The 20,000-nt window shown below is 43.4% G+C and overlaps 2 protein-coding genes across 7 annotated transcripts in view; one reads left to right on the plus strand and one right to left on the minus strand.

Moving 5' to 3' along the window:
• LOC135113664 (uncharacterized) overlaps positions 1–8,434 on the minus strand; it is an 85,706-nt gene extending 77,272 nt beyond the window's left edge. Inside the window, exon 1 of the mRNA XM_064029109.1 lies at positions 7,246–8,434. The gene's annotated coding sequence lies outside the window, so the exon portion shown is untranslated. The remainder of the gene's footprint in view (positions 1–7,245) is intronic.
• A 10,064-nt stretch (positions 8,435–18,498) lies between these two features.
• LOC135113672 (uncharacterized) overlaps positions 18,499–20,000 on the plus strand; it is a 128,708-nt gene continuing 127,206 nt past the window's right edge. Inside the window, exons 1-2 of one of the 6 annotated variants that reach the window (XM_064029129.1) lie at positions 18,499–18,676; positions 19,564–20,000. The exon at positions 19,564–20,000 is cut by the window's right edge and continues 37 nt beyond it. The gene's annotated coding sequence lies outside the window, so the exon portion shown is untranslated. The remainder of the gene's footprint in view (positions 18,677–19,563) is intronic. The other 5 variants (XM_064029131.1, XM_064029130.1, XM_064029133.1 and 2 more) reach the window with 5 other exon arrangements.

Here is a 20,000-nt window from a genome sequence, read left to right on the forward strand (position 1 = left end):
AGTCGACATTATTATTGCGTCTCTCTCTCTCTCTCTCTCTCTCTCTCTCTCTCTCTCTCTCTCTCTCTCTCTTTTAAAGATTCATTATTTTTGGACGTGCCGTGTCTCCCAATGTCACGAGGGGGGAGATGGGGGAGAGAAGGCGTGGGTGAGAGGCGTGTGTGGGAGAGGCCGTGCGTGAGAGCGAAGAGCAGTGGTGGTGGCGGTGGTGGTGTGGGTCAAGAAGAGCAGCTGGCGCGGCGCGCGCGCGCGCGAGAGAGAGAGAGGAGAGAGAGGAGAGAGAGAGAGAGAGAGAGAGAGAGAGAGAGAGAGAGAGGAGAGAGAGAGAGAGAGAGATAACGAGGAGAGCACAAGAGGTTACTGGTTCAAGCTTGTTATATTCAGATTTAAAAGAGGTAAGACAGGTGCATATGACGAACAACGGGTGACTAAAATACACAAGTGTGGAATACCAAGTCCTCAATGTCTAATCAGGAGAGAACAAGAAATTTGTGGTTCAATCTTGATAAAATAAGAGAGAAAGCAGAAAAAAGAGGTACAAACTGGTTTTCATATGGAGTGGTAATTAACTGCAATATGCTTAATTTGCTCGACAAGGGTGACGTAACCGTCAGGGTCAGTAGTCAAAGTTAACTTAAACAGAAAAAAAAAAAAAGAAAGGAAGAAACTGGTTTTCACAAGAAAATTTTAGTTCCCTGTAATAAACTCAACAAGGATAATACAAAGCCAAGAAAGGACAAGTAGTAACTATCTTAAAATTGATGAAGCTGGATTAAACAAAGAGATGGGAAGACACTTAGCACTCAGGTTGTTAGCGCTGGGTTAAGAGAAGCTTCGATATATTACATAAATTTATGAGTGGTGGTGACAGGTGGACATAGAAAGGCATGTTTTATATAGGGACTGCCCCGTGAAGGCATGATGGTTTCCTCCACCAACCTTTGTGTTCTTGTGTTCCTGGGTGTGAGGGTGGTGGGGGGGGGGCAGAACATGACAGAACAAGACCTGTGACGTGACGGTTGTGTCTGATTGGGCGGAGAACAAAGCGGTTGATGGGAAGATGAGACCAAGTGTAATAGGAATACTGAAAACGTTGAGGTGTGACTAGGAGGAAAAGTGTGTGTGTGTGTGTGTGTGGGGGGGGGGGGAGGAGAGTAAGAGGATACGTCAGGCAAGTGTGGGCGTAGGAGAGTGTTAGTATATCTGAGTGTGAGTATAGAAGAGCAGGTAAGTTTTGTGTGATTGTGGGTATGTTTGGCTGTGTGTGTGTGTGTGTGTGTGTGTGTGTGTGTGTGTGTGTGTGTGTGTGTGTGTGTGTGTGTGTGTGTGTGTGTGTGTGTGTGTGATAGTGGCTGGCAAGGTTAGTGGAGGAAGAATGGCGCCCATCAGCCCCACACTGCTGAGATGGATGGCAAGTGACTCACACAAGCATACCACTCTTGTTTGGCCAGCGAGCAAGGAGTAAGCGACCTCGCCTCGTTTAGCCATCTATCATCTCTCACTGCCACGTATCACAAATGCTCCGGTCTCTCTTAACACGACTGCTTTTCAAGGCCACATAGCTTATTGGCCGGGTTCTCAAGAGTGTTTCTCCTGTTGATAGTGTAATCATGCTAATCTGCCACTAAAATCATATAAAAAAAACTCCCATTAAAAACCGTATCATATATTATAAACCCGTATTCTGAAACGCTTTAATCTCTATCTCTCACCGCGAGTATTCTGCAAGACCACATAGATTAGTGGTTTCCAGACTTTTTCAGGTCATTACCCACTTTTCATACATGATCCTTGTCCATGACCCACTGCCTAGCATAACCAATGACTACAGTGACTTTAGTCCTGCACTCGTTAGGTCCATATGAAAGCCATTCTAGCAAATCCGGTAATTTTATTGATTCCATTTGTTATTTTCCTTTTGTTAAGTATTAATAAAGAAATCTGTAGTTTGCCCTTGTTGTTCAATATAATTACTGAAGCAGTACTCAAGAAATAACATAATGCACATAAAAAAAAACGTCTATACTTAGACTAATTAATAAATGGCATTGTTGCGGAAAGCTGTTTCAACAGTAAACAAACAAAAAACAAAATAAAACAAAATTCCACTGGTTTAAAAGTGTATTAATCCCACGCCATATGATCTGATCTTTGAATCTGACAAATCTGATGACTTTATAATTTTGAAGTGAAATGCAATCATAGGGAGTCATAATTAAGTGCCACAACCATGGTCTTCAGTGGCCACACACCCACCTCCTCCCAGACTATTTGCTTCTGAACATTCATGCCCGGTTCATGTTTCTTCACTTGAATCCCCATCCCCACTTAGTGTGATGGGTGATGTTGCAGATTATCAACAAGCTTCTTGATTCATGGTTTTGTTTCACTTAGTCTGTTGCAATATTTCGTTTTAATGTCGAGTAGTTGAGAGAATGCAGCCTCACAGGAATAAGTTGATGAAAATGGTAGGAGGTGCCGAAAAGCCATTTGTCTATGTAGTCTAGCCATTTGTACTGAACTTGTAATTTCGCTCCACTTGCTGCCTACCCGCTAAACACCTTTGATTTACTATATACATATCCTTAGATTATGGCTCCCTACATTCTGCTACATGGCCCCCAGTTTGGGAACCACTGACATAGATGATTAGCTGGATTTGTCAAGAGTGTTTCTCCTGCTAATAATGTACAAATGTTGATAATCTGTCATTACGACCGTAAAAAATACCGTTAAAAACCCTTGTAACTTCACCACGATTATTTCCCAAGATCAAAGAGATGATTAACCTAATTTTAAGAATATTTTTCCAGTCAGTAATGTAGAAGTGTTGCTAATCTGTCACCACAACCATAAAAAAAAAAAAAAAACTCTTAAAACGGTGTAACTTCAGGTAAAACCTTCTGAAAGTAGAGATGCAGCGCATAAGAGTTTCAGAATATAGTACATTATCTTAAATTTATCACCAATTAACACCAGCCTCACCAGGTCTCGTTAAATCATCGCCTACACATTGGTGGCAGCGGTGGGATGGGATGGGATGGACAAGAGTGGTGGGAAAGATGCTGATTGGGTGTTTGAGACATCAACGAGCCTTTGTCCTGTTGTCCTCATAATACCACGTGCTTACTATTCACACTCCCGAGCTGCAGTTTCTGACACTTTGCCCTTCAGTCCATCACTGTCTCTTGTGGGTTCAATTCACACTTCCTCATAACTGAACTTGCATGCCTTCGTCTTGCAGTCCTCATAACACCATTTTCTTCCTATTCACATTACCACAGTTTCTGATGCTTTGCCCTTCAGTCCGTCACTATGTCTCTTGTGGGTTCATTTCACACTTTCTCATGACTGCACCAGCTATGTACGAGTACAGTACATAAGTCCTAAGAATCTTGTCAGAACGCCCCTCTCTCTCTCTCTCTCTCTCTCTCTCTCTCTCTCTCTCTCTCTCTCTCTCTCTCTCTCTCTCTCCCTTCTCAGTATCCGCATGCTTCAAGTTATCTCACTGTTTCCTGTTCTCCATCATCACCTTCAGTAGCACCCTGTCGTTTTCATGTCTTTAGTGCTCCCTTGTCTAGCGTGATGCTCTCCTTCGTCAGCGCCCTCTGCAGTGCATCCCGTCCACGTCAGCGTTCTCATCTTGCTTGTTGCCTCTATGCCAACTTTGGCGTCACAAGGTCCCAGGAATCGTTAAAGTGTTATTGTTCATCTCATTGTGTTTTACGATTAGAGATACAGAATATATAGTGTTCCTTGCCGTTCATTCTGCAGTGTCCCCCTGCGTTCACTCCAGCAGACGATGTGGAGGTCTGGCTTGGGTTCTCTCGAGTCAGTTCACTGCTGGCCTGGGTTCTCTTTGTCCTCTCGAGTCAGTTCACGCTGGGCTGATTACTCTGACCTCATGTGGAACCTGACACTTGCAAGACTCCCTCCTGTCCTTGCCAGCCTGCCTCATCTCACTTGATTCCCTCACCACTCCATCTCCTCCTTAACGGTCCACTTATCATATCCTGGATTCTTTTTTCTATGTCATGGCTTTGTTTTTGTCTTTGTTCCATATCTTTCTATGTGACTTTGTGTCTTAAGCTTCTCTTTCTGTGTCTCATGCCTTTTCTGCGTCTCCTGCCTTTCTTTTCTGTGTCTCATGCCTTTCTTTTCTGTGTCTCCTGCCTTTCTTTTCTGTGTCTCATGCCTTTCTTTTTTGTGTCTCATGCCTTTCTTTTCTGTGTCTCATGCCTTTCTTTTTTGTGTCTCATGCCTTTCTGTGTCTCATGCCTTTCTTTTCTGTCTCATGCCTTTCTTTTCTGTGTCTCATGCCTTTCTTTTCTGTGTCTCATGCCTTTCTGTGTCTCATGCTTTTCTTTTCTGTGTATCAAGCTTCTCTTTCTGTGGCTCATGTCTTTTCTGTGTCTCATGGCTTTCTATTCTGTGTCTCCTTCCTTTCTTTTCTGTCTCATCCCTTTTTGTGTCTTCCGCCTTTCTTTTCTGTGTCTCAAGCTTATTTTTCTGTGTCTCAAGCTTTTCTTTTTTGTGTCTCATGCCTTTCTTTTCTGTGTCCTGTCTTTCTTTTCTGTGTCTCATGTCTTTGTGTCTCCTGCTTTTCTTTTCTGTGTCTCCTGCCTTTCTTTTCTGTGTCTCATGCCGTTCTTTTCTGTGTCTCCTGCCTTTCTTTTCTGTGTCCTGTCTTTCTTTTCTGTGTCTCATGTCTTTGTGTCTCCTGCCTTTATTTTCTGTGTTTCCTGCTTTTCTTTTCTGTCTCATACCTTTCTTTTCTGTGTCTCCTGCATTTCTTTTCTGTGTCTCCTGCCTTTCTTTTCTGTGTCTTATGTCTTTCTTTCTGTCTCATGTCTTTCTTTTCTGTGTCTCCTGCCTTTCTTTTCTATGTCTTATGTTTTTCCTTCTGTCTCATGTCTTTCTTTTCTGTGCCTAACTCCTCTGCCACACAGCGAAGCCACAGTTTCGTGAGTGACGTGCTCTGCGTGGTGGCGTCTCAAGGTGTCTGGTCCTGCCGCGGTCACTCCACTCGTCTGGTAAAGAAGTGGCGTGGTGTGGTCGGCCTTGTTCATCCGTCGCCGCTTTGGCCCAGCACTGCCCGCTGTGTGTCTGTTCAGCACATGGCAAAGGCACCACTTCTTACTGCATTATCGCTCTCACACACTCCCTCACTCCTCTCACCAGAAAGTAAAAACTTGAGGGATAACTCTTTATGTATATTATTATTCCACGATACACATAAACACACACACACACACACACACACACACACACACACACACACACACACACACAAAATTACAAGTTTAATACATACATAATAGATATCTAGACTACAATTAATGTATAAAAATAGTCCTGAGATGATAACCGACCGCGTCGCCGTCAGCACACGGGCCGGTGTCAGCGTCAGCGTGTGGTGCTGGCGTCAGCCTCAGTATATACATTTAAGCGACGAGCGTCAGCATTAAGGTCAGCATAAGGAGATGGTGTCAGCGTGAGCATAAGGGATTGCAGTCAGTGTCAACGTTAGCGTACGGTGGGCGCGAGTCACTACAAGTCAGCACGGAACAGAGTGAGCGTCAATTTGGGGGAGGCAGGGGCGGGGTGAACTGTTGGCATCAGCGTCACTGGGGAGGGCTGCTGGCTTCAGCACCATTCACTGGAATGGGTCGCCGCCAGCGTCGGCAGCGCCGCGCGCCAGCATCATCTGCTCGGCCTCCCTGCGGCGCTGCACCTCTTGCTCCATGAGGGTGGTCACCTGCTGCAACCTCACCTTCTCCGCCGCCAGCGCCTCGTGCTCCTGCTTCAGTCTCTCCAGCTGCGCCTTCAGGTCTCGCTCCATCTCCCTGGAACGTCTCCTATTGGTGGCCCCGCGGCGGTTCCTACGGGACGACTCGGCGTTGGTGGAGGGGGAAGGCGGACGTCATCTGGTCAAAGGGCGCAGGCACCTCGTGGAGGGAGTCCCTATCGCGGGCGTGGTGGAAGGAGGGTGCCCCGCGGTTAGACTCTCTGAGGGGCAGCCACAGGGCATCACTGCCGGGATCATGTTGCTCTGCGCTGTAGGGCGAGTGCACCTCTGGCCACTCGGGCACCACGGACTCCTGCCCGCTGCAGTAGTCTAGCTGGTCCTGGTGCAGAAGGCTGCTGCCGTAGCGTGGGCCACGCGGGGTGTGAGACGGCAGGTTGTGGCGGTCCATGCGGGGTTGTGGTGAGCGTTGCCTGGCGTGGCGTGGCGCAGAGGGACCGCGCTCGAGTGGCCCTGCAACCCGCCGCTACCGTGCTATATATATATATATCGAGCACTTCCACTCCAGGAAAAAAAGTAGCTTGCCGCTATGAAACACACTCATTGTTACTATGTTGTCGCCACGTCACGAAACTTCCATGCTCCACTTTAATGAGGAAAAAAAAGCCCCCCCGGGTCACTTTCCGCTCGTCCACATATATATATACAGCACATACTGTACTCGCTTCTTCTGACTGCCAGCGAGACAGAGAGCGGATCCTGGCTGGGGGTGGCCCTGAAGAGCGAGGGGCGAGATTAGAGGGCCGCTCGGTGCCTGCGTCACCGCTCACCTCAACGGAGGATGCTAGCAGTAACACGTACACACACGCACACACGTGATACATGACACATACAAACATTATCAAATGTTCAGAAGTTTGAGAAAGAATCTGGCATATTCGAGAAGCCAAGACGAATGTAAGTGGCACCAACAATGCACCGCACGGAAACACTCGCGTCAAGCAACACTGTAACGTTTCATCCTTAAATACAAATAAATAAATAAATAAATAAATAACATGATTTTCAAGAGGAAAGAAATACAAATAGAAAACAATAACACACACACACACACCCACACACACACACACACACACACACACAAAACATTCCTTTACATAGAAAACATTTCATCACGATAAAGGAAGAAGAGAATCAGGGATGATGGGTAATGGAAGGAATAAAAAAGAATAGGAAACTTAATACAATAAAATATATTCACAAACCTGTAATCAAACTGTCATGGAAGTTATCATTTTTTTCTTAAGCGTTTCATGACCACAGTGATCATTTAACCAGCTATAGTAGAGATGACTGGGGTTCTCAAGGGTTTTTTCATGACCTCATAGTTGAACGAGCACTAGAGAAAGTTAATGGAATTTTCAAGTATTTTCATCACTAGCGACAGTTTAGAAAGTACTCAGCATTACTATAGGAAACAAACGCACATGGAAACTTACCATACCCTCTTGGAAGCCTGAGGAAATCATGCTGAAGGGAATAAGTGAATAACATAAGAAAGCACGGATCTGAAATAATGAGAGGGGATGTACTCTGCGTAAGTCATCCCTCGGCACCGCACGCAGCGAAGCAGAAAACGTTCACATATTAGGTATAACTCTTGTAAATCTCTGAAGACTTTGCGTGTGTTCTTGTAGTCGCCTTATTTTAAGTATCTGTTATCTATCTATCTATCTATCTATCTATCTATCTATCTATCTATCTATCTATCTATGTAGAGAGCTTATTACAAACGAATAAGTGTGTGTGTGTGTGGGGGGGGGGAGGGAACAAGGAAAGAACAGCGAAATGAGAGAATAAAAGAGAGTAGAAAAAGGAAAACCCACTCTCTTTCTCATGCGCCACACACAGACACACACGTCAAGCGAGAGAGAGGGAGAGAGAAGGGGAGGGAGGAAGAAGTTTCACCACGATAGAGAGAGAGGGGGGGGGGGGGCAATAGTAGTTTCACCACAATTCGGCAAATGCACTTGCTCAAGGAAATCCACACGAGACCATGAACGCAACAAAAAGCTCTTACAACACCTTCACACCTCCCTCTCCCCTTCCCCACTCCGACCCGCACTGCCTGGCTCATCTGATTCCTTGTGCGTACGTCAGCCAGCCCCTAGAAATATGCTGACGTCTTTGAACTTCCAGTGATAGATTGTTAAAGGCCCTCATCCGCAGTTACTAGGAGAGGCAAGGTTAATAATTTGTGACCTTTGTAAATGAAACTGGCGGGAGGAGGATATGATTGACGAACTCTCTCTCTCTCTCTCTAACCCACAGACCCCACTAATCACCTTTAACTAATCTCCATGTGTGTGTGTGTGTGTGTGTGTAAACTGTCCTGAATGCTTAGAGAGAGAGAGAGAGAGAGAGAGAGAGAGAGAGAGAGAGAGAGAGAGAGAGAGAGAGAGAGAGAGAGAGAGAGAGAGAGAGAGAAGGGGGGGTGAGGGGAGATGACAGACACCCACGTAACTAACTAATGAACTAGCAACCAACTTGCAACTAAGGCAGTATAATGTCACTCGATTGTAAAACGTATAACAAGATAATGCTGCCAGTTGCGCCATTCACCCTCAACACTATACTGCGCCGTGACCACTGACCGCCTGACAGTGATGGAGTTTTCGTCTCTCACCAGTGGTGGCAGAATGCGGTAGAATGAAATGTCTCGGGTGTCCGGATGCTGTGTTCGTTACCAGACGTACGTGGCATCACTCACTTGCAGCCCGCCGGCGCCCGAAGCATATTTCCGAAGCCTGGAAGAGTAGTTGCCAATCACTCTTGAACACGATAGACTGGTTTAGGCTGGGATAAGTTAGCATTGAACAAGAAATAACGGGTTCAAACTTGAAAAAAAAAAAAAGGTCTAGGAAGGAGATAGGAAGAAATTGGTTCTCAAATAGAGTGGTAGATGAGTGGAACGGACTCGGTAATCATTTTGTTAGTGCTAGGACATTGGGGAACTTAAGAGAAGATTAGACGGGTTCATGGATGGGGATGATAAGCGGAAATAAGTAGGTATATTTCATACAGGGACTGCCACGTGTAAGCCTGGTCGCTTTTGCAGCTTCCCTTATTTCTTATGTTCTTATGTTCTAGGTTAGAATTAGGTAGGGTTAGGTTTAGACTTTCATGAATAGGAAAGGTAAACCGCTTTGTCCGTCTGATCGGCTGCCTTCCCGGTCAAATGAGAACAACTATCATTATAAAAATGAATGTTTCTCTCTCTCTCTCTCTCTCTCTCTCTCTCTCTCTCTCTCTCTCTCTCTGTGTGTGTGTGTGTGTGTGTGTGTGAATGTTTTCGGCTGAAACCTGCCAGCTGGTCCGGGTGGCTGGAACCAGCCGGTTGGAAAAACAGCCCCGTGTAAACCCGCCTTTATAATATCAAAATGTTTGTTACTCAATGATCTTGTAACGTGTTAATATTCGCCATACACTATTATTGGCGTTAACATAACTTTTGGAGCATTGGGATAATGTATAGCTACTTCGGACTTCATACGAGACATCGTGAAGAGTGATCCAGAATGTCACAGTTCACCATACTCAAATCACCTGCTTTCATACAACCTCCCCCTACGACGCTCTGATAGACGGACCTCAGTCCTCATCGCTGGCCGCATCCGCTCCACGAATAAGTGTCTGTACGATAAGTTGGGCGCCCTGACTGCCGGGACATTTCATCCTGCCACACCGGTTTCTCACAAGTACTTCGTTAATAATGTAGAATTCTTGTTAATTAAGCGTCCTGCTCTCTCATGAGGCCATTTGTTAATCTGTTTATTGGTACTAGTGAACAACGTGCGGAAGAACAGGATAATACAGAATAAGGGTCTTTCCCCGCCCACCTCTCATTCTCACTTGTCGGCAGCAAAACAGACACAGATCACCACATACAGTCGCGGTCATAAGCTGTGCCCTGCTGCGCCAGGATCTGAGCTGGTTACGATTCATCATGGCGCCGAGACAGGACACATCTTATGACCGCGACTGTACCTTGCAACAAAGAGAGAGAGAGAGAGAGAGAGAGAGAGAATACACTGCACTATATTGCCACTGGGCGGATGTTTTGCCACACCTATAAAAAAAAAAAAGCCAATCAGAAGTTAGACTTATTCCTTGTTAGTACTGACCTCTTCCTCTCAAATACTTATCTGATCTGGCTTTGAAACTCCCTATGGTGTTCGTGTTAACAACCCATGCTAGCAATTTGTTCCCGTGGTAAACAGTCCCATTACTAAAAATACTTCATTTGTATTGCATCTTGGCTGTATCTTCGTAATGGGGGGAATAATGTTAGGAGTGGGAATGGAGGATGGGAAGGAATGGGAAACTGAAATGGGGTTTGAAATGAGAGTAGTGGGGAAGACAGGATGAAAAGGGGTTTGGGCAATGGAAGGGAGGAGAGGGGAAGAGGAAGAAGGGGGAGTAGGAGAGGGAAGACTGGGTTTTTTGATGGGGGAAGAGTGATGGGGAGAAGAGGGGAAGGGGGTTGGGGAATGGAAGGGAGGAGGGGGTAGGGAGGGGATGAAATGGTGAAGGGGTTGGGGAATGGAGGGGAGGAGGGGAAGGAAGGGGATGAAGGGCTGAGGGAGTTGAGGAATGGAGGGGAGGAGGGAAGGGGGGGGATGAATGGCGGAGGCAACACACAAAATCTATCATGCAATTTCATCTTTTAATTGGAAGCGGAATGATTGTAAACATTTGAACGTGAACTTCAAATTGTAATGAATGGATGGATTGTCTCTCTCTCTCTCTCTCTCTCTCTCTCTCTCTCTCTCTCTCTCTCTCTCTCTCTCTCTCTCTTCCATGGACACCGATGCCATTGTGACAGAGAGAGAGAGAGAGAGAGAGAGAGAGAGAGAGAGAGAGAGAGAGAGAGAGAGAGAGAGAGAGAGAGAGAGAGAGAGAGCACACGAGGAACAAAAGTGCATGGTAATGTCTGGCACTTCCTGTTTCGCCTCTGCTTCAGTTTGATTCGCTGGTGAGGTTAGGACGTAAGAAAACAAAGGGTGGTGAAAGGACAAGGGATGTGAGGATGTCTGACAGTGACGGTGCAGTGACCCCGTCTCTCACAAAGCCGTCCCGTGGTCACAGCTGGGTGTGGCTTTTAGATTAATTACAATGGGCGGTGATCATTTTTACCTGCCGACCATAACTTCTTTTTAAATAGTTATGTTATCTTCCATGTATTGTTTGAATAAAAAAAAAGAAAAAAAAAGAGGAGACATCAGGCCTACACGTGGCAGTCCCTGTATAAAACATGCCTACCTGTTTCCACCTGTTCCCTATGCATACATTTGTCTAATCCTCTTTCAAAGCTTCCTATTGACTCTGCACTAACAACCTGATTAGTGAGTTCATTCTGTTCCTCAACCACACTATCCGATAAGGAATTCCTCCCTATCTCTTTTTATTTAATCTAATTTCATCAAGCTTCAACCCATTATTCCTCTTCCTGTCCTGAGTACTGACATGAGGATGGGTCGAGTAGTAGTGAGTTCAAGCTGGATAAAGTTTATATCCTTTGATCGTCTGACTATCAATGGCATATGTAATTCTATTTTAGCAATTTTATACATAAAAAATGTAACTACAGGAACCAAAAATCATGACTAAATATTCGATTTTTTTTGCCGAGTGTCTTCTTTCGGTTGGTCCCACTAGGGGTAGCCACAGACAAGCCTGTCTCACTCTCCGCTTGCATGTTTTCCTTGTTTTTTTTTTTTTTTTTTTTTTCGTCGAGTGTAGCTTTTCAAAATCCTCGTCTCATCCTATACAAGACTAATATAGCAAGCTGAGAAGTGTAGATGAGTGGAACGAACTCAGTAATCATGTTGTTAGTGCTAGGACATTAGGGAGCTTTAACAGAAGATTAGATGGGTTTATGGATGGGGATAATAGATGGAAATAGGCAGGTATATTCATATAGGGACTGCCACGTGTAAGCCTGGCCGCTTCTTGCAGCTTCCCTTATTTCTTATGTTCTTATGTTCTAAGTTGTTGCAGTCAAACAGGTTTAATGTCCCTAAACGTATTGGTTGAGGTGTTTCAACTGTTAACAGGTTCTAGTCAAATTCACTGGGGCTTTCCTTGGTATTTTCTTGATTCCAGTGATAGGTTAACAGGCTGTAGTGCAAGTTATTGGAGTTTTCAAGGATGTTTTCAAGATTTCAGTGATAGTTTAACAGGGTGTAGTGCAAGTTATTGGGGTTTTCTTTTTCGCCACTAATGTTAATTAAACAGATTCTCGTGAAAGCAATTAACCTTTTCAAGTGGATTTTCATGACTAGTGGCAGTTTATCAACTTGAAGTCATTAGGGTTTTGAAAGATGTTTCCATCACTGTAGTGGTCATTAATGGGCTGTAGGGGAAGTTACTAGGGCGGTCAAGGGTGTGTTCACGATTTCTGTAATGGTCAAACAGGCCATTACGGTTCTGAAGAATGTTTGCATTATTCATCTGAGAGTTTCACAAGAAATCTGTCATAAGCGAGATATACAAACATACTTGAGAATCCGACTAATCATCTCTGACCTTCGTAGTAAACTGGACTGAGTGTGAGGGGACATTTAATGCGAGTGCCAGGCCCACACTCCTGAGTCATCTCTCCCTCAGTCTGGCTGCTCTGGCTGGCTCCGTCTCTTCACAATAGCGATGACATGGGCACGACGTTCTGTGAAATGCTCCGCCGCACACCACTTCCTTCTTTCCCTCCCCCTTACTCCGCTCATTTTGATAATGCAAGAGTGAAAGAATTATGATACTAAACAACTCTTGCATTAATTCAAATTCCTAGAGTAGTAAAAGGAAGAGAAACAGGAACAGCAGAATTCCAGTTTACTACAGAAGTGGGGACAAAGAATACAGACACCACTATACATTTCAGGCTCATAGTGCCTCTTGGCTCTGAAGGAGAAACTGGTAAGAGCCGAGCAGACAACGTGATGTAAATATGATCTGTAAGTACGGGTGTAGTAGGGGGAGGCAGACAGGGAAGGAGGGGAAGACGAGAGTGGAGGTCACACGTCATAATTATAACGTCACGTCAAACCCTCCTTGTCCCAGCCTCTACTCTGCTCTTGCCAGCCTCGCCATCAAACGCAACAGTAAACTCCTTTGTGACACACACTTAGCAACTCTCTGTAGTGCCATACATTAGAATACAGTGCCAAACAAGCTGTGCCAATGTGTCATACTGATCCAACTGTTTGTGTATAAACAGTTGGGTGGCCAAACACGCTGCTGTACAGGATCACTCGTGTCTCTATTCTTTCACTCCGTTCTCTGGTAAACTTTGCAACATACCCTGTCTCCGTTTTCTTCCTTTTACGCTTCTGTCCATGTTAATTAATGCAAGAGTTGACTAGTGTCTTAATTCTCTCATTTCTTTCGCTTTCTCTGCACCTCTTCCATCATATTCTGTCCACCTCACTAAAGCAAGAATTAACTGGTTTCTTCAATCTTTCATCCCGTTCACTGATAAACTTTGGAGCTCTCTCTCTCTCTCTCTCTCTCTCTCTCTCTCTCTCTCTCTCTCTCTCTCTCTCTCTCTCTCTCTCTCTCTCTCTCACCCAATCTCTCCCCGGATATTCCTTTGTCTGTCACTGTTATGGGAACGCCAGCCTGACCTTAACCTCCCCCCACGACCTTCCAGCCTTCCAGACACTTCCTAACTTTTCTTCCATCCAGCTTTACTTCTTCGACCTTCCAGACCCTTCCTCCCATAATTCCTTCCATTTATAACCATCCAAATTCTTCCTTTCCTTTCTTTTCCTCAAAACTTCCAAATATTTGTTCATCCTTCTCCTTCCTCCTTCCAGAACCTTCTCCTCCTCCTCCTCTCCTAAACATCCCTAACCTTCCTTCCTCCTTCCCTGATCTTCCTAGGTCATCCTTCCTCACCCATGACTTTCTTCTTCTCCTCCTCCTCCTCTTCTATCCTCCGAACTGCCTCCTCTTCACTCTCTCTCTCTCTCTCTCTCTCTCTCTCTCTCTCTCTCTCTCTCTCTCTCTCTCTCTCTCTCTCTCTCTCTCTCTCTCTCTCTCCCCAAAACATTTCCTTATCACCCTCAACTCTTCCTCCTCCTCTTCCTCCTCCTCCTCTACCTCCTCCTCCTCCTCCTCCTCCTCCTCCCTCACGTGAAGGAACAAAGACATCGAACACTCTCTGCTTTATAGTGTGTGTGTGTGTGTGTGTGTGTGTGTGTGTGTGTGTGTGTGTGTGTGTGTGTGTGTGTGTGTGTGTGTGTGTGTGTGTGTGTGTGTGTGCGCGCGTGCACTAAACGAGGGGAAATAGAAGAATGCAGATAAGGAAGAGGGGAAGAGGAGGAGGAGAAGGAGGAGGAGGAGGAGGAGGAGGAGGAGGAGGAGGAGGAGGAGGAGGAGGAGGAGGAGGAGGAGGTTACTGCGTTGTGACTGTTTCAGAAAATGTGTGAAACGGTTCTGAGAGAGAGAGAGAGAGAGAGAGAGAGAGAGAGAGAGAGAGAGAGAGAGAGAGAGAGAGAGAGAGAGAGAGAGAGAGAGAGAGAGAGAGAGAGAGAGAGAGAGAATTATTTAGACATACTCAAAACATCACCATCAATTTTAATGAGAGACTTTCGTGTGTGTGTGTGTGTGTGTGTGTGTGTGTGTGTGTGTGTGTGTGTGTGTGTGTGTGTGTGTGTGTGTGTGTGTGTGTGTGTGTGTGTGTGTGTGTGTGTGTGTGTGTGTGTGTGCGCATGTGTGTGTGTGCACGTGTGTATGATTATTCAAGTTGATTATGCCCGGGGACAGAGGACAAAGCGGTCAGTCTGTGTGTCTGTCCGTCTTTGCTTCTCTCCGTCTGTGTGTGTGTGTGTGTGTGTGTGTGTGTGTGTGTGTGTGTGTGTGTGTGTGTGTGTGTGTGTGTGTGTGTGTGTGTGTGTGTGTGTGTGTGTGTGTGTGTGTGTTCTCCACTCGTATCTACCTCTGTATGAAAAAGAAAAAAAAAATTGTCCGTCTCTCGATCTATCTCTTCTGTATTGAAAACCTGGCTGTCTGTCTGCCTGTATGTTCGTACTTAAGCTAGGGGGACGGGGGGGACGGTAGACACCTGCTGAAAGTGTAATTATTCCCAGGGACGTGTCACAAAAACTGGCTCAGGTGGGTGCTGTGAACTCGCCTGACCTGAGATAAGCCAGTTAAGCACAGGGAAGTGAACCAAACCAAAGTAACACATGCCTGACCTAACCTGACCTAACACAGGCGAGTGAACCAAAGCAAGGTAACATAGGCCTGACCTAACCTGACCTAACACAGGCGAGTGAACCAAAGCAAGGTAACATAGGCCTAACCTAACCTGACCTAACACAGGCAAGTGAACCAAACCAAGGTAACACAGGCCTAACCTATCCTGACCTAACCTAACCTAATTTCGCCTGAACTCATCTGACCTCACCTGATCTAACCTCACTTAACCCAACCCAACCCAACGTAAGGGAGGGGACAGACCCGTTAAAGGAAATTCCACGGAGCGGATTCTCTTCATGGAGAGAGAAGGAAACGAACACATAAGAGAAAGACATAAAAGAGAGATAGAAGAAAGAAATAAAAAAAAAAAAAAAAAAAACTTCCATTTTTCTTTATTCGTGTTTTCTTTCCTTTGTTTTACTTTACATATAATTTGTATTTAGTTAGTTAGTTAGTTATTTGTTTATTTATTACAGAAATTGAAGCGATAGAGTGAATAACAAAATAACAGTACTACTACTACTACTACTACTATTACTACTACTACAACTACTACTACTACTACTACTACTAATAATAATAAGAAGAAGAAGAAGAAGACGAAGAAGAAGAAGAAGAAGAAGAAGAAGAAGAAGAAGAAGAAGAAGAAGAAGAAGAAGAAAACAATACACTTACGCACGACAAAGTTAATATGTACTGTTGTTTTCCTATTTTTTATAACGAAGTGAATTTAAATCGATAGCAATTAATGTTTTCTATAACGAAATAACAATAAATCAGTGACAATAAATATTAATAACGTAATAATAATAATAAACATGATTATTTTCTCTCTTCTCTTTCTTTTATCTCTATTTCTTTCCACATTTCCTGCCTCCTTTTCTCCCTTCTTTCCTCCGTGATGGGGAGAAGATTGCTCTCTCTCTCTCTCTCTCTCTCTCTCTCTCTCTCTCTCTCTCTCTCTCTCTCTCTCTCTCTCTCTCTCTCTCTCTCTCTCTCTCTCTCTCTTGAGGAAATAAAACACTTCCTCTACCGAACTCAGCTTTGATTCTCTCTCTCTCTCTCTCTCTCTCTCTCTCTCTCTCTCTCTCTCTCTCTCTCTCTCTCTCTCTCTCTCTCTCTCTCTCTCTCTCTCGTAATTCTAGTAAGAATTTCAAGGACACACACACACACACACACACACACACACACACACAATAGTATCCACAATCGTTCTTTTTTTCTTTCTCTTGTCTTTTTTTTTTATTGTCTTCATCTGTTTCCTTCTTTTTGTGATGTTTTAGGCAAAAAGTGTCATCCGCATTCTTTGCTCACGGTAATTAAAAGGAGTTCCCAAGGGGTTCCCAAGGGGTTCCCAAGGTATTTCCAAGGACGCCCAGGGGTAATCAAGGGTTCCCCGGTGCTTCTACACTCGTCAACATTCCGTGTCTCGGCAGTGCGTAACTCCCAAACCCCCCAACCCCCTCCACTATTTATTCCTCATTCCGTATGTTACCAGTTACTTCAAGTCTTTTTTTCCCCCCTTTTTTTTTTTCACTAGATTCTCTCAACGGAAGTCTCGAGGAAATGTTTGTTATTCTAGTTCCTTGTCGATGTATTATTAGTATCACACACACACACACACACACACACACACACACACACACACACACACCCTTGAAATGCCACACGACTTACGTTACATCCTGCTGAAAGGTGGGGGGAGGAAACGTTTGATAATCTTATTCCTTGTTGAGCTGTTATTACTACCACGAAATGTCCTTAAAAATTCAATTGAATTCCACTGGACTCTGCTTATAGTTGCCGGGTAGGTGCAGGAACAGTCATGGTTATATACAATTATCTCCTGCTAAACAAACATTCACATTATATATATATATATATATATATATATATATATATATATATATATATATATATATATATATATATATATATATATATATATATATATATATATATATATATATATATATATATATATATATATATATATATATATATATATATATATATATATATATATAACAACCTTGAAATTTCAAATGACTTCCACTAGATCCTTGTTGAGCAATCATTAGCTTCAAGAAATATTCGTGAAGGTTCAATAAATCTCCACTGGATCTTGTTGAGACAGGACGCAGAAACATTTGTGAATAGCGTTCCTTGTTGATCTATCTCTGGCATCAAGAAAAACCCTTCAAAACACAACGAATTTCTACTACAGGCTGTTAACACTTGTTGAGACAGGATGCAGAAACGTTTGTGGCGAGCATTCCTTGATAAACTACGCAGTCTTGTCACGAGGCTGTAGATTTCACCATGATTTGCAGCTCGCCCATCAACGCTGCGTTCCAACCCGTGCATGCGGTGCGCCTTAGGAAGACTGATCACGAAATACACAGGCAGCATTTATTATTTCATTATTCCAAATTCATACCTGACAGCATTCCGAGGTACTCACCAATGACAAGTATTTCTAAAGTGTACAGAATGCCCGGCTTGTTACGCAGCGCTGGCGGGGAGGCTGTCGGTCACTGTGGCCAAGACTGTGTGGTTTACAAAGGAATGCTACTCATAAACGTTTCTCCATCCTACATGTCTCTAATGAAAGTTAATTTGGGTTTCGAAAGTGTTTTTATGGATACTTTAACAAGGAGCGCTATTCATAAACGTTTTTGCATCCTACGTATGTCGACAACGTTAACTAACCCCTAGTGAAAATCTTAATTGGGTTTGCGAGAGTCTTTTCACTGTTTTACCAAGAACGCTTTTCACCAACGTCTCTGCATCCTGTCTCAGTAATTGTCAGCAGCCTCTAGTGTAAGTTAATTAGGTTCACGAGTGTATCTTAACTGTTTAACAAGGAACGCTATTCACGAAACGTTCCTGCATCTTATCTCAACACCCTTCAACACTCCCCACCAAAACATGAAGAGAAAAAAGTAAATAAATAAACAAATAAATAAATAACCTTGAAAATCTTAACTTTCGCTAGATCCCTTTAAGACCGTGGCTCCTAAACGTTCTTTTTTCAGCCTGTTACCGAACTTAACGTCACATGAAGTCTGTTACCCCTTTTATAAATTGTCAGTATTGATATATACAGCTAAATTAAGACAATAGTTACATATTCCTTCGTTTATAATATTGCATAGTTTTTTTTTTGTAATGTTTACTACAATTCGGTTTACCTTTATTACTTAATTATAATGGATTTAATTTACAACTTTACATAGTAAGACGCATTGAGAGAGAGAGAGAGAGAGAGAGAGAGAGAGAGAGAGAGAGAGAGAGAGAGAGAGAGAGAGAGAGAGAGAGAGAGAGAGAGAGAGAGAGAGGTTGAAGACAGCTAGAGGAGAATATTTAATAAGACGAAATGCTGATTCGCGGTAACACACAAGGAGGCCCAGAACACTGCCGTCCCTTGCCAAACTGCCACTACAAATCACGAAAACACACTAGGAAACTCACAGACCTTGCACTACACCCAGTTAAAAAGGAAAGACAGAACCTTGTGTGTCTGAGAACCAGCCTCGTGTTCCTCTGCAATCAATGAGAGGATGTCACCAGGATACCGGGATCTTAAAGGATGTTCCTTCAGCAGATGAAGAGAACCGCCCACGCTTGGCTTCCGACACGTCCACCCCGATAGTGATGTGAAGTAAGGTGAGGAGGGAGACGTGGGTGTGATGTTGACAGTGACGGCAGGGTGTGAGTGCCCGACACGTCCACCCCGATAGTGATGTGAAGTAAGGTGAGGAGGGAGAAGTGGGTGTAATGATGACAGTGACGGCAGGGTGTGAGTGCCCGACACGTCCACCCCGATAGTGATGTGAAGTAAGGTGACGAGGGAGACGTGGGTGTGATGGTGACAGTGACGGCAGGGTGTGGGTGCCTGATAGTGACAGTGAATTGAAGAGAAAATTAGAAACACGTACATATAAATATACATAGGTACATGTATGTACCTATATTTTTCTTAGTTAATACGTGGAAAAATGATATAAAAATGAAAAAAATAAAAAAAAGTTACTATGAAGTGGGGTTACTATGTGTAGAACGAAGAAAACTACAATAAACTAAACAAAGAAATGTTACTGTGGTGCTACATACTGTTGATAATATTCTAAAACCTTGATTACTTTCAAAGGTCTTTAGTTGATGGCACACGGATTTTTTATTTGTTTATTTTAATTTACATATATATATATATATATATATATATATATATATATATATATATATATATATATATATATATATATATATATATATATATATATATATATATATATATATATATATATATATATATATATTTATTTATTTATTTATCATTTTTTTCTTTCTTTTTTATAGTTGTAGCGAAAAACTAACATGATTTCTACATTGTTAACGGAAGAAACACTCTTTCAAAAGGCTTTAGTGAAGTTGCACGGGTTTTTTTTATAGTTGTAGTGACAGATTAACATAATTTCTACATCATTAACAGAAGAAACACTCTTTGGAAAGGCTCTAATTTAAGTTACACGGGTCTTTTATGGATTTTACAGCTGTAGTGACAGAGTAACAAGATTTCTGCGTTATTAACGGAAAAACTGTTTGAAAAAGCTCTAGTTGAAGTTATACGAGTTTTTAAGTGTTTTTATGGTTCTAGTGAAAGATTAACAAGATTACTGCATTATTAACAGGACAAACACTCTTGAGAACACGGCTAATCATTTCTGTGGCCTTTGAAAACTGTCGAGGTGAGAAAGCAAAGCGTTTCAGAATACGGACCTATGCGCAGAAACAACAAGATTACAGACACCATAACATTGTGAAGTGAGAGCGTGTAAGAAACAACGAATGAAAGAAAGTTACAAACACGCCATGCTTTTGTCGAGTTACGGAGAAAAAAAAAAAAAAAAAAAACGCTATATGTGATGTGATGGTGCTCTGCTGTCTCACGGTGCGTTGAAACAAGGAAAACACGACTCGAAACTTCCCG

The sequence above is a fragment of the Scylla paramamosain genome, chromosome 26 (assembly GCF_035594125.1).
Source record: "Scylla paramamosain isolate STU-SP2022 chromosome 26, ASM3559412v1, whole genome shotgun sequence".
Lineage (NCBI taxonomy): Eukaryota > Metazoa > Arthropoda > Malacostraca > Decapoda > Portunidae > Scylla > Scylla paramamosain.